The sequence below is a fragment of the Vombatus ursinus genome, unplaced genomic scaffold (genome assembly GCF_900497805.2).
Source record: "Vombatus ursinus unplaced genomic scaffold, bare-nosed wombat genome assembly UNPS02009173.1, whole genome shotgun sequence".
Lineage (NCBI taxonomy): Eukaryota > Metazoa > Chordata > Mammalia > Diprotodontia > Vombatidae > Vombatus > Vombatus ursinus.
This window is the reverse complement of record NW_020948951.1, coordinates 3,731,938-3,747,037: the sequence shown is the minus strand read 5'-3', so window position 1 is coordinate 3,747,037 and position 15,100 is coordinate 3,731,938.

The following is a 15,100-nucleotide window of genomic DNA, read 5'->3' as shown; positions in this document are numbered from 1 at the left end:
AGAGTGAAGTACAGGCGCAAGTCTATGGGCACCATTTTTCCAACAGCATATGTTCTGTGGCTCTGTGTCACACTTTAGTAATTTTTGCAATATTTCAAACTTCTCATTATTATTATATATGTTTTGGGGATTTGTGATCTGTGATCTTTGATGTTAACTATTGCAATTGTTTTGGGGCACCATGAATCGCCCTCATATAAGATGGCAAACAATTGATAAATGTTGTGTGTGTTCTGATTGCTCCACTGACCGGCTGTTCCCATCTCTCACTCTGCTAGGGCCTCTCTGAGACACAACAATATTGAAATTAGACCTATTAATAACACTACAATGGCCTCCAAGGGTTCAAGTGAAAGGAAAAGTCAGTCGATGAAGCAAACTTGATTGTTGTCTTAGTTTAAGAAATTGTCACAGCCACCCCAACTTTAAGCAACTACCACCCTAAATCAGTGGGCAGTCAACAACATTGAGGCAAGATTCTCCACCAGTAAAAAGATTATGACTCACTGAAGGCTCAGATGATGATTAACATTTTTTGATGATAAAGTATTATTAATTAAGGTATGTACATTGAATTTTTTTATTTTATTTTTATTTTTTAATTTATTTTTAGACATAATACTACTGCATACTTAACAGACTATAATAAGTGTAAATATAACTTTTATATGCACTGGAAAACCCCCCCAAAATTGTGTGACTCACTTTATTGTATTGTTCACTTTATTGTGTGGTCTGGAACCAAATCTGCAAAATCTCTTAGGTATGCCTGTATAAGAAGACCAGAACAGCTGGAAGGGCCCAGGCTGTGCAGAGCATTAAGTGACAAAGAAAGAACTTTATATTGGATCTCTGGTATCATCTGGTGTTGCCAAGGCGATCAGGATGCTAAAAATGGATGCCTGCTAGAAATCCACTTAGGCAGCTCTGGACGAGATGGATTGGAGCAAGGAGAGGTTTGGAAGAAAGAGAACAAGCATTTACTAAGAGGCCGCTTTGTGCCAGGCACCATGCTAGGCACTTTACAAACGTCTCATTTGAGCCTCACAATAACCCTGGGAGGTATATGCTATCATCAATGGTTAAATGACTTGCCCAGGGTTGCACAGTTATTAAGCGTCTGAGTTGAACACTCTATCCTAGCTGGCTTGAGACAATGATGCCCGATTGAAGGCTATTGAAAAATCTAGGCCAGTGGTTCTCAAACTTTTTAGTCTCAGGACCCTTCTGCATTCTTAAAAATTATTGAGCACCTGGGGAATGGCTGAACAAGTTGTGGTACATGAATGTAATGGAATACTATTGTGCTATAAGAAATGATGAGCAGGCAGACTTCAGAAAAACCTGGAAAGACTTATATGAACTGATGCTGAGTGAAGTGAGCAGAACCAGGAGAACATCATACACAGTCATAGTCACGTTGTGCGATAACTAACTTTGATAGACTTAGACCTTCTCAGCAAAGCAAGGATCTAAGACATCTCCAAAGTCCTCATGGAAAATGCTATCCACATCCAGAGAAAAGAACTATGGAGTTGGAATGCAGATCAAAGCATGCTGTTTGCTCTTTTTTTCCTTCTGTATTGTTTTGTTCTTTCTCGTGCTTCCTCCTATTGGTTCTAATTCTTCATTACAACATCACTAATGTGAAAGTATGTTTAATAGGAATGTATATGTAGAGCCTATATCAGATTGTGCTCTGTCTTGAGGAGGGAGGTGGGGAGGGAGGGGGAGAAAATTTAAAACTCAAAAGCTTATGGAAGTGATTATTGAAAACTAAAAATAAATTAATTAATAAAAAAATTATTGAGCACCTCCTCCAAAAGTTTTTGTTGATATAAGTTGTTGTCTAATCATTTTAGTCATGTCTGACTCTTCATGACCCCATTTGGGGTTTTCTTGGCAAAGATACTAGAGTGGTTTATCGTTTCCTTCTCTAGCTCATTTTACAGATGAGGAACTGAGGCAAATATGGTTAAGTGACTTACCCAGGGTCACACGGCTAGTAAGTATCTGAGGCCAGATTTGAACTCAGAAAGATGAGTCTTCCTGACTTCAGGCCCGGCACTGTGCCACCTAGCTGTCCCTATAGGTATTTACTATATTAGAAATTAGAGGGAGAAGGGAATAAGCATTTAGACAGCACCTACTATGTGCCAGACACTGCTAAGCACTTATTTTTTTCTGGTGAGGCAATTGGGGTTAAGTGACTTGCCCAGGGTCACACAGCTAAATGAGTGTTATGTGTCTGAGGCTGCATTTGAACTCAGGTCCTCCTGATTCTAGGGCCGGTGTGTTATACACTGTGCCACCTAGCTGCCCCTCTGGTAAGCACTTTTACAAATATTATCTCATTTGATCCTCATAACAACCTTGCAAGGTAGGTGCTATTATTATCCCCATTTTATAGTTAAAGATACTGAGACAAATGGAGGTTAAGTGACTTGCCCAGGTTCGTACGTCTAGTAAGTGACTGAGGCTAGATTTGTGCTCAGGTCTTCCTACCTCTAGCTCCAGCACCAGATCCAAAATGTCTTAGCATTATTATGAAAATCGTTTTGACATCGTCGACTTTCTGAAAGGATGTTCAGGACCCCTGGGGTTCCCTGGACCACAGTTTGAGAATGATCAGTCTAGGCAAAAGATGTAGGGGCCTGAACCACAAGATGGTGGCTGGGTGAATGGAGGGGACACAACTGAGAGTCATTCTAGAAGGAGCAAGGTGAGTGAGGGTCAAGAGGCCGTGAACTAGATGGCAGTGCCCTGATGGGTTTGGAAGGGAAAGATGAGTTGTGTTTTGAAGATTTGACTCTGATGTTTGCGAGACATCCATGGCCCTACACTGCCCTCTAGTGGCCTTGTATCTAAGTCACAGGAGCAGCTTTTGAGTAAGTCAATTCTCCAGATGAAAACTGAAAAAACCAAATACGAAGGTGATTTATTTATGATGAATCTGCCCTTCAGCGAGGGGAATAATGGGGGAGGAGGTTCTAAATATGCCACATTCTGTTCTGCCTAGACTACTTCAAGTGCCTCATTCATCCATTCTGCCCCCAGCCACCCCTCATGCGCAGGTTTCCAAGGTCATTTCCCAATACCCCATCACTGTTTATATTTCTCTTCTGCTCAACAGCCTTCTTAATTTTTTCTTGTTTTCAGTTGACAAGTAATTATTTTATCCCTCTTATGCTTCCCCTTCCCAACTGAAAACAAGGAGAAAAACAAACCCCACAATGGTCATGTCAAAAAAATGTGTGTATGTCTCATTTTCAATCTTGACTCCATCACCTGTACCTGGAGCTGGGTAATCTACTTCATCATCAGTCCTCTGGAATTGTGGTTGTTCGACTGGAATTCTTAAATCTTCCAAACTTGTCTTTACAATGTTATTATAAATTGTTTTCCTGGCTCTATTCAACCTTCTCTGCATCATTTCATACCTATTTCCAGGTTTCTCTGAAACCATCCCTTTGGTCGCATCACATGATCACATACACATTCTTTTCATTCACATACCATGATTATGTATCCTGCCATTTCCCACTTAATGAACACCCCCTTAGCTTCCAGTCTTTCGTCACTAGAAAAAGAACTACTATAAATATTTTTATATAGATGGGCCCTTTTCCCCTTTCTTTGATTTCTTCAGGGCATATGCCTAGTAGTGGTATCACTGGTTCAAAGAGTATACACAATTTATTGAGTTTTTGGGATCCTCATTGCTTTCTAGGATATTGGACCATTTCCCAGGTCCTCCACCAGCTCAGCAAGCTTCTATGGCTCTTATTTCTCAAAAGAGTGGGCATTAGAAATTCTTAGGTCCCCATATCTCTCTAAGATCTGGCCTCTCTTGCAACCTTGCCTCTTCCAATTGTCCTCAATTATGACCCCTTCATATGCTATGGCTCCAACCAGTAGTAAAATCCTGATGCTCCCCACCCCTTTGGGCCTGCCCCTGCTCTTCAAACAAAGCCCCGTGGTTAAATGACAAGAGTTCCTCCTTTGGTCTCTGAGGGACCTTCCAGCTCCACACCTATTATGATCCTTGTACTGGTCTCTGTACTGTCCTGGTGTGGTTTTTGTTTTGTTTTGTTTTGTTTTGTTTTGTTTGCTTTTTGCCACCCTAAATAAACATGTTATTTACCAAGGCATATTTCTGCTTCACACTTTCTCCTGAAAATCTCTTCTTTCTCCTCTTCTTTTTTCCTGTCCCTGGTTCATCCTGCTCCCTTCCAAGGTCTGTTTGTTTAATACATCTTTATTTTAAAAAATTATCAAGAATTTATTTTTTCTCTCTTTCATCTCTCCCTACCAACTAGAAAAAAGGAAAGAAGGAAAGAAAGAAAACTCGAAGTACAAGGTTCTATACCTCTTAATTTTGAGATCCCTCTGACATGGAAAGTGCCTCTTACTCCACCTTCCCTTTTGATAATGGGATTCCCATGGGGGTTTGGATTCCAATCCAACATCCTTCCCTAGTTATGTGAGCATAATGATTTCCTTCCCTTCTCCAGGCCTCAGCAGCCTCACCCGTAAAATGACTAAATGACTTTCAGGAGTCCTTTTAGCTGAGATAGTCAACTTTCAATACATCTGACGAACATTTATTATATTCTCTGCTCTAATACCCTTTCCAACTCTGATAGTCTGTTTTTTAAAATTTTTTCAGTGAATGATAATTGATTTTTGCTCTCATTCCCTTCCTCCCCCATTGAAAAATGCAAAAAAAACGCCTTTATAATAAATATGCATAGTCAAGCAAACATATTCCCGCCTCTGCCATTTCCAAAAGAAATCTATGTGCGCCGCGCTCATTAGGGTACCTCCCAGTTATGACCTTCTGTGTTCTATAATCCAAGGTCCTCTTGTTCTGACATTTTAATGTATCACTTGTTGCTTCAGCCTCCAGGCCTATGCAGCTGCCGGCTACACAAAGGATACTTGGTTTCCCTTTCATTTTGCAGATCTTTAGCGGGTGATGTGAGCCTGCAGTGTAAAATGGATTAGATTCAGGACTACTGTCAGGGCAGCTGCTTCCTCTCCTCCTTCCTCTGCTATTTTGGTAGAGAAACTTCAAGACTGGCTTATGGGACCTTTGGAAAAATAAGGGAAAGAGATTATGTAAACCAGGAGAGTTGTAGTATTGGTGGACTTTGCTCAATGTGTGTGTCTGTCTCTGCCTGTGGATTTGTGTGTATGTCTGCGTCTATGTCTGTGTCTCTGTATGAGGGACTTTGAGAATTTGTTGGGTCTGTGGGTCAGGGAGTACATTTGGGTCTGGGTGTCTTTTGGGTAAGGTGGGTGGGTAGCTTTCATTTAGAAAATACTTGTAGTCTCTCTACGTAGAGCTAAGAGCAGAGAGAGATTAAATCATGGCCATTCCCTTCATCGCCCCGCCTCTTTCCCCCCACCCCACCCCCCAGTCCCAGTTTCTAGAAAAAAGAAAGTATACTTTTAAAAGGGAAAAAAAGGGGTGGGGGAGGGGCAGCTGTCAAAGTTATTCTCAATTTCACTTCCTGGCAGGACTTTTAAAAAGTCCTCTCGTGCTTTGTGGGGGTTTCTTCTTTCAGGAGTTTGCTGTTCTTTGCTGATTGATCCTACTGAGTCATAGCCAAGACCAAAAAAAAAAAAAAAAAAAAGCCAACATGGACGTCTGACCACATAGGCAGCCTGAGGGGATCATGGAAATATCAAGCAGCTGACTTGCTCTTGGGCTTCAGGCTTTACTCTGGGAGAAGGATGACTGTATGGGAAGTCCATAAGAAGGAGGGGGCAGGGCATGGGTTTTTCCTGAGGACCAGCAGCTAAAATATAAGATAAGTGTCCTCTGCATGTTGGATCAGAGACTTCCAGGTCACATGATCAACCAAGGGAGGACTAGATATTTCTTCAATCCTCATGATCCCTCAAAACTCTCCAAAATATGAATTATGCATAAGAGATAAAGCAATTTCTGTTGTTTCAGTCATCTAGGACACCAAAAACCCAAATGAGGTGAAAACTTGTTGAATTAGCAACAGAGAAGGCTAATTTCTAGCCCCTAAGGCATTCGCTTAGCACCCATTTTAACTGTGCTCACTCAGTGGTAGAGATGCTGTTAATGACCCAGTGAGGCGGGGTTAGCTCCATCTTGGTGAGAGGATTTTTGGAGAACACTCTAGTTATTCTTTACAAAGGCTTCTGATTTCATCAGTCTCCCCCTTCCCTATAAGAACAAAGAAGTATGATTTACAAGGAGGTGGAGAGTTGAAAATTCACATTCCATGTTCCATATTCTAGGAACCTTGGAACATTTAATGCTTCATGTTCTAAGTTCCCTTCCAGTGCTGACATTAGAAGGTTCCTTTCAGCTCTCAAAATCTGTGTTCTATTCTCTACCTCCATTGGGTGCTTCCTCCTCTCCCCTTCTCTTCATCTCATGTCCCTCTGATATCTTTCCCACTATCTCCTCCTTTATTCCAACCTGTGATGGAGAGATAATCCTTACCCTCACCAAAGCCAACCCCTCTACATGCACCCTTGGTTACATTCCCCACCCCACCCCCCTGGTCTTTTCAGCAGAGTGTCCTCCCTATCACCCCCACTCTCTAAACTTCAATCTCCCCCATCTAATAGTTCCTTTGCCCATTTTTTCCCCATCAATCAAAAGAGGAGGTTAGTGGAAGAAGATCCCATCCAGCTTTTTTTTTTTTGTGGTCTGTTCTAGTTTTAACATTTTGCATTTCTGTGTTCTAAGTTCCCTTCCAGTGCTTAGAGTCTATGTTCTAATGCCTCACTCAATTCTGATATTCTGTATTATGAAGTCCCATCCAGTTCTGACACCTCATATTTGAGGATATGTTCCAGATTTTATATTCTTTATAAGATCCTTTCTAGTTCTAAAATAATATGGTTTTATTTGTAGCACCTATTGTCTAGCTCTTCACAAGAGGCAGATACCCACCTTTATTCCTTGTCCCATGCCCATTATTTATCTCTTGCACCATATTGATATACCAAAGAGATAAGAAGTGTGGGGTTGAGTAGTCTCAGGAGATTACAGTATACAGAGTAACAGAGATTGTGCAACAGTCATAGGATGGAAGAACTCTTTAAAAGATGTCATTGCAATTTCCATCTCTCTGTCCCTCTACTTATGAGATGTGCTCATTTTCTCTAAGGGGCCAGTCTTACTCTTCCAGAAGTCTGAGCTTTCAATATGTGCATAGAAGGAAGAGCTAATTGGTCTTCCAATTTGAGTGGGAACCCCTACCCCAAGCCTAGTGGCAGCACCAAAGCATGGAAGAAACTCCAGAGGACAGCAGATAATCTATCTGGAGACCTGAAGGGGGAGGTGACAAGATGACACCTGACTTTAGGTCTTCCAGTAACCAGCTTATGAGGTGCCCAGAAGGCCTTCATCTAGATATCAGTTAGAAGAATGCTGAAAAGCCTATGAATGAGGTAACTGACATTCCTTACAGGTCCAACCAGACAGCATGAATGTGGTATACCAATGCAGAGACTACCCTATGTTGTTTATTTTTAAGACCAAAATATTTAGGGGGCCATCTACAAATAAAGTTTATGGGACTATCCGGGGAACAACGTGTACAGAAGACAGGGTGGAGGAAACTGAGGTTTCAGATACTACTAAGAGTGATGAGTTGTACATCAATTGTGTTTTAAAGCTGTCATTACTAATTATACTTTTCCTGTATAATTAAAAAAGTAATGTAATTCCTGTAATTAATTAAATTCCTGTAATTAAAAAAGTTTCATTTAATCTACCTATGAGTGAGTAATCTTGTGGGGTCATGGAGATACAATCTAAGTTAGTGATGAATTATGGTGCAATTAGATCACAGTCTTAGATAAAAACCTGGACAGAAAGATGTGAAAAGCAGTGATGAGGTCAAGCCAACATAATAAAATGACAACACTATCTAAATTAATTTACTTATTCAGTCCATGTGCCAATGAAACTAGCAAAAAATTATTTTATAGAGCCAGAAAACATAATAATGAAATTCATAAAGGTTAAGAATCTCAAGAGTAATGATGGAAGAAAAGTGGCAAGAAAGGGAGTATATCAGTAGCAGATCTCAAATTGATTTCTTATATTAATATTAATAATATATCAACAACACTATAACATTAGTTGTTATTAATTATTACTTTTTATTATTTAATATCATTTTATTGTCATTACTTAATTTTAATATAAATAATATATAATTTTAATATAAACAATATATAAAAATTATAAATACTAATAGTTATAGCTATGTTTATAATAAGAAAATCACAATATGTAGAATTAGAAATAAAATAACATTTAAGAAATGATAAATAATATTTAATTAATTTAAACATTTTGGTTTTATTGTTTAATATTATTAATATTAATGATTAGTTAATAATGTATTAATAATAAATAATATATTATTATATTATATTACAAAGTAGTAATTATTAAAAGAATTTGGCAGTAGTTAGAAAAGAGAGGTCAATTAGTAGAACAGATTAGGTTTATAACACACAGAACCAAGCAAACACAGTAGAACAAATGATATTCTATGAACCCAAAGACCCAATTACTGGTGTAAGGGCTCATGGCCTGACAAAAAACAGCTGGGAAAACTGGAAAGCAGTTTGGCAGAAATTAAGTATAGACCAACATCTCACACTAGATACCAGAATTAACTCCAAATGAATATATGATAGACATAAAAGGTGAAATCATAGACAAGTTAGAGGAGCAAGGAAGACATTACTCTGAAGATCTATACATAGGGGAAGAATTCACAAATTAACCAACAAGAGAGGATCACAGAAAATAAATAGATAACTTTGGTTACATAATATGGAACAGTTTCTGCACAAATAAATCTAATGAAGTTAAAATGAGAAGGGAAATACGTAACTGGGAAAAAGTTTTGTAGTTTTTCTCATCAAGATCTCATATCTAAGATACATAAGTTATTGATTAAAATTTAGAAGATTAAGAACTGTTCCCAAACTTGCAATCATCATCCTTAACTCCTTCTTCTCACCTTCTATATCCTGTCTATTACTGAGGTCTTCCAACTTTAGACCTTTTTTTAAAAAAAATTTATTTATGTATTTATTTTTAGTTTTCAACATTCACTTCCCTAAAATTTTGAGTCCTGAATTTTCTCCCCATCTCTCCCTTCCCCCCTCCCCAAGACAGTGTGCAATCTGATATAGGCTCTACATATATATTCATATTAAACCTATTTTCACATTAGTCATGTTGTAAAGAAGAATCAGAACCAATGGGAAAAACCATGAGAAAGAAGAAACAAACAAAAAAGAAAAAGACAGAGAGACAGAGAGGCAGAGACAGAGAGAGCAAATAATATGCTTCGATCTGCATTCAGACTCCACAGTTCTTTTTCTGCATGTGGATAACATTTTCTATCATGAGTCTTTTGGAATTGTCTTAGATCCTTGCATTGCTGAGAAGGGCTAAGTCTACCAAAGCTAGTCAACACACAAAGTGGCTGTTACTGTGTACAATGTTCTCCTGGTTCTGCTCACTTCACTCAGCATCAGTTCATTTAAGTCTTTCCAGGTTTTTCTGAAGTCTGCCTGCTCATCATTTCTTATAGCAAAATAGTATTTCATCACATTCATATACCACAACTTGTTCAGCCATTCCCCAATTGATGGGCATCCCCTCCATTTCCAATTCTTTGCCACCACAAAAAAAATCATGCATGCATTTTTTGACATGATCAGGGAATTTGTTTTGCTGAACTATGCATGTTTGTTGAGAGGGTTTTATTTTATGCATGCCTACCTTTCTAGTCTCATACCTTATACCCTTTCCTCCACAGACTTTGTGATCCAATGACACCGGGCTCCTTGCTATTTTTTTTTAAGGAAGACACTCTATTTCCTGACTCCAAGCATTTTCACTAGCTGTGCCCCATGCCTGGAATGCCCTCTTTCCACATCTCTACCTCTTGACTTTCCTTCTTTTCTTTCAGTCCCAGCTAAAATCTCACCTTCTAAAGGAGGCCTTTCCCAATTCCCCTTAATCCTAGTGACTTCCCTCTGTTGATTATTTTCTATTTACCCTGCATATAGCTTGTTTTTATGTAGCTACTCACATGCTATCTCTCACCCATTAGACTGTCAGCTCCTTGACAGAAGGAACTGCCTTTTACCTTTCTCTGTATTCCTAGCCCTTAGCATAATGCCTGAAACCTAGCAGGCATTTATTAAATGTTTATTGACTGATTGACTAAATGGTCAAAGGATATGAGCAGGCAGTTTTCAAAGAAAGAATTAGAAGCTATCAATAACCATATGAAAAAATGCTCCAAGTCACTAATAATCAGAGAAATGCAAATTAAAGCAACTCTGAGGATCTACCTCACACCCATCAGATTAGCAAAAATGACCCCAAAAAGGCAAATATTGGTGGGTTATTTTTTTGGTTGGGCAATGGACATTAAGTGACTTGCCCAGAGTCACACAGCTAGTTAAGTGTTATGTGTCTGAGGTCGGATTTGAACTCAGGTCCTCCTGAATCCAGGGCCGGTGCTCTATCACCTGTGCCACCTAGTTGACCCCTGAAGGCAAATATTGAAAGGGCTGTGGGGAAACAGGCATGTTAAAGCATTGGTGGGGGGCTGTGGATTCACCTAACTATTCTGGAAAGCAACTTAGAACTATGTCTTCAAAGTTATTCATCTGTACAATCTTTTGATCCAACTATACTTCTATTAGGCACATACCCCACAAGAGATTAAAGAAAGAGGAAAAAAGACCAATATGTACAAAAACATTTTGAACAGTTTTTTTTTCTTTCTGGAAACTAAAGAAGGTGCCCACCTATCGGAGAAAGGCTGAACAAATTGGGGAGAGATAATAAATGTCTGTAAAAAATAGATAAATATATATGTGTATATACATTATACATACACATACATACATACGCATATATATGCCAAGATAAGGGGTGTGTTTGGCTTGAGTACATTAGATTGATAATGAGTGAATTCCTTAGAAATGGAAACTAGCTGCTCGTTCCACTTGTGTGGAAATAAGATAGAGAAATTTGAGCTTGGATCACCATCTAGTGGTGTATGCAGACATTATGCCCTGTAGTCCAATACTGTTATTTATTTTTGAGACTAGGTTTCCTTATTTCACCCAAGCTAGAAATGCAGTGGGCATTCATAGGTCTGACCCCACTACTGATTAGTATGAAAGCTCTGATCCACTCCATTTCCATGTCGGGTCTGTTAAACCCTCTTTAGGCAGCCGATTGGCGCCTTACTTCTAGGAGTTCACAATATTGGTGCCAGACTTAGTGTGGGCACCTAAATAGCTTTTAACTCTACTGCATCTCAGAACTCTTGAACTCAAGTGATCAACCAGCCTCAGACTCCCCTAGTATCAGGAATTATAGGCATGAACCACCATCACATCAGGACAACACTGAGTGATTGACAATCCCCTGTTCCAAACCTCTGTGCAGGCAAGGAAAACAGATCCCTATGAAAGGGCTACACAAGGCTCTTATTCTATCTCTTCCCTTTCTCTCAATCCTATCTTCTCCCTATCTCTACTGGGACCTTGACCCATTTGTCATTCATTGTCCCTCTTATTTTCAGTCTCTTCAGGTCCATTGGCTCCTTCCCTGCTGCTTGCAAATATATTCCTATTCACCCTATCCTTTACTACCCTTCACCCTCATTTGACCATGACATCTCCCTCAATATATACCATCCTATAGTATTCCAACTTCCCTGGCCCTACATATTCAATCTGGCTAGTTTTCTTGCCTTCTTCCACACAATGAGAATGAAGGCTAGAGATCTGTGAAAGCTGAGGCTCTGCCCTCCCGAGCCTCCAATCTCTGTGTGTATCCTTATCTAGTTAACTTTGCACTTCCTTAGAGCCTGCTAACCCTAGGCAGGGCATCTGAGAAAGACCACAATGGCCTTTGCCTTCCTGAGCATCGAAGTCTTGCCTCTAACCCCTGTTGATTCTGAAATTTAAGGTGCAGCTCTGGATGGTTTTCCTGGGACTATCCCACAGGTTATTTGGTCTCTTAGGGACTATAATATATAGCTGGGAAACTGAGTGGCCATTGGAGCTGATGGGCATATCTATTCTTGTTTACTTTTTGTATATACCAGCAATGGTTTGTATATTACCTGGGAAAATATTGCCTCTGTTTCTTCATTGCTGCATCTCCTAAAAATATGAGTGATTGTGAGAAAGGAGCAAAGTAAGATGGATAGATTCTGGGTCATTTCTACTATAGTAAAGTGAGGGTCGTGTTAACCGCTATCCAACCTATACTACCCATGACGGAGGACATTATAAAAGGAGGATGGCTATTACTTTATAGCCATCAGCAGAGATGAGCTGATATGAAGGCAGCCCACATGACAGGATGTTAGGAGAACCACAGAGGGCAGAACTCAGATTTAAAAGAGAAAAAAAATATGCTACCACAAGCAGCTGTTACCCAGAACCTGTGGATGACCATGAACAGTTGTGTAGTATCCCCACCTAGGCTTTGGTTAGGCACAGATTGGGTGTCTCAGTTTGACCGAGGCAACACCTATTCAGTGATTAAGGCTAGGTTGCCTCAGCCAAACTGAAACCTGGAAAAGACCTTAGCTTAAAAAGGCCAAAGTCTTCCCTTGCATCTAGGACCATCTCCAGTCATCCTGATTCATATCTTGCCACTGGACCCAGATGACTGATGACTTTGCACGGCCCTCCCTCACTTAAATCCAATTCACTTGCAAGTCATGGCATCACCTTCCTGATGTAATGGTCCTCTTTGAGAATGAAGGACAAACAATAGATTGGGTGACTGGTGACAGGTCTTACTCCTCCTCTGTCTTTGTTAGTGGAGAATACTGCCCACATCCTCCCTCTCCCTCACACTCCATGAGACACAAGAATGCATGGGAAATCCCCATCACAGAAGAACCAGTGGGGGACGGAAGAAAGTCTCTGGTGATGTCTCTCCCTGCTAGAGTGACTAGCCGCATAACTACAGGGAGTAGGAGACAACATCATTTTTCTGTGACTTTTTTTGCCAATATTAAACTACAGTTACCTGTGTGTTGCCTACTTGAATTCATTGCATGTGGAGAGGTGAGAAATTAAGAAAGAGAAGGTTCCAGGCAGTGGAGGATGAACCAAGTGAATTGAAACAATTGGTATTTTAATATTAATTTTTATTATTCCTCATAGTCACTCTTTAGATGTGAACATTGGAAACTGAAGCATGCTGTGGAAATGATGAAACAAAAATGGTTAACAGTTAGTTGGTACCCAAGATAAGTAAGGAAATAGTAAGAGAAGACCTATTTGGCCTTGATGAATTCAAGAGATGAACTACATCCTTTGGTGTTGAACAGACTGGCAGATGTGCCTGCTAAGATGCTTTCAATAATAGTTGAAGGAGCATGGAAGATAGTAGAGGGACCACAAAATTGAAGTAGGACAAATGATCCCATTTTCAAAGAGGAAAGTGTATAGACTATAGGCCACTGAGTTTTGCTTTGATTTAGAGGGAAATTTTTTTAATGGATCATAAAAGAGATGGTTAGTGAAGATCTGGAAAGGGAAGGAAGTGGTAATTACAAAGAAGCGGCCAGCCCGACTTCATCTAGAACAGGTCATTCCAGGCAAAACTTAATTCCTTTTTTGACAGGGTGACTGAGGGCAATGTTGTAGACATAATATATCTAGATTTGAGCAAAGCGTGAGATAAAGTATCTCATATTCTTCTTGTTAGAGGCAATGGGGCAGCAGAGTGGATAAAGCCTCAGGTTCGGAGTCAGGAAGACTTGAGTTCAAATCCCACTTCAGACGCTTGCTAGCTATGTGACCTGGACAAGTCACTTAGCCTCTGTTTGCCTCATTTTCCTCATCTGAATGAGGTTTCCACATCAGAATGTGGATAATAACAGCACCTACCTCCCAGGGTTGTAGAGCTTAAATGAGATAATGATTATAAGGACTTAGCACAGTGCCTAGCCCATAGAAAGTGCTATAAAAATGTTAGCCATTATTGTCAAAAAGATGGAAAGATATGGGCAAGATGATAATCCAATTAGATGGATTCAACTGATTCAACAGCCAGATGCAAAGAGTATGTCAATGTGGAAGGAGGTCCACAGTGTTATGATCCAGGGAATCTGTGCTGGTCCTATGCTGTTTAACATTTTTATCCAGGACTTAGATAAACACATCAATGGAATAATAATTAAATTTTTTGACAAAGCTGGTGAAAATGGCCAATACAGTGGAATACTCTGGATTCAAGAAGATCTCAAAAGGGTAGGGCACTTCCTTCATTTAATAAGATGAAAATCAATGGAGATAAATGTACAGTCTTACATTGCAGCTCAAAAGCCAAGTTTACAAATACAGAATGGGGGAGGCAGAAGTTTGACAGAGATCTAGGTAGTAGACAATCAAATCAGTATGAGTCAACATGCTGCAATGTGGAGGTCAAAAAAAGAAAGCTATGGCTTCCAGAAATAAGTCCCATTCCCTGTACTCTATTGTCCCCAGGCCTCACCTGGATATTCTGTTCAGTTCTGGGCACCACAGTTTAAGAAGGATATTGAGAAGATAGAGAGCATCTAGAGGAAAGTACCCAGGATAGTAAAGGGTCTTGAGTCCATGGCATGTGAGAATATGTTTAAGGCTCTTGGGACATTTAGATTGGAGAAAACTCAGGGAGAACAAGACAGATTATCTTCAAATATTTGGAGGGATGTCACTTGGGAAAAGGGTGAAACTTGTTCTATTTGGCTCTAGAGGACAGAACTAGGAGTGATGAGTAGAAGTTACAAAGATATAGAGATACAAAGAGAGGTTTTCATTCTAGGAGTCAATGCTGACTGTGAAAATAAGGATATTTTAAAAAGTTGATGGAAACTGAGAGAGTTTTGGGGAAATTGAAGGCCTCAAATACATAAAGGGAACTAGAACCCAGTCAGTGTGTGTGTGTGTGTGTGTGTGTGTGTGTGTGTGTGTCTGTGTGAGAGAGAGAGAAGAGAAGAGAAGAGAAGAGAAGAGAAGAGAAGAGAAGAGAAGAGAAGAGAAG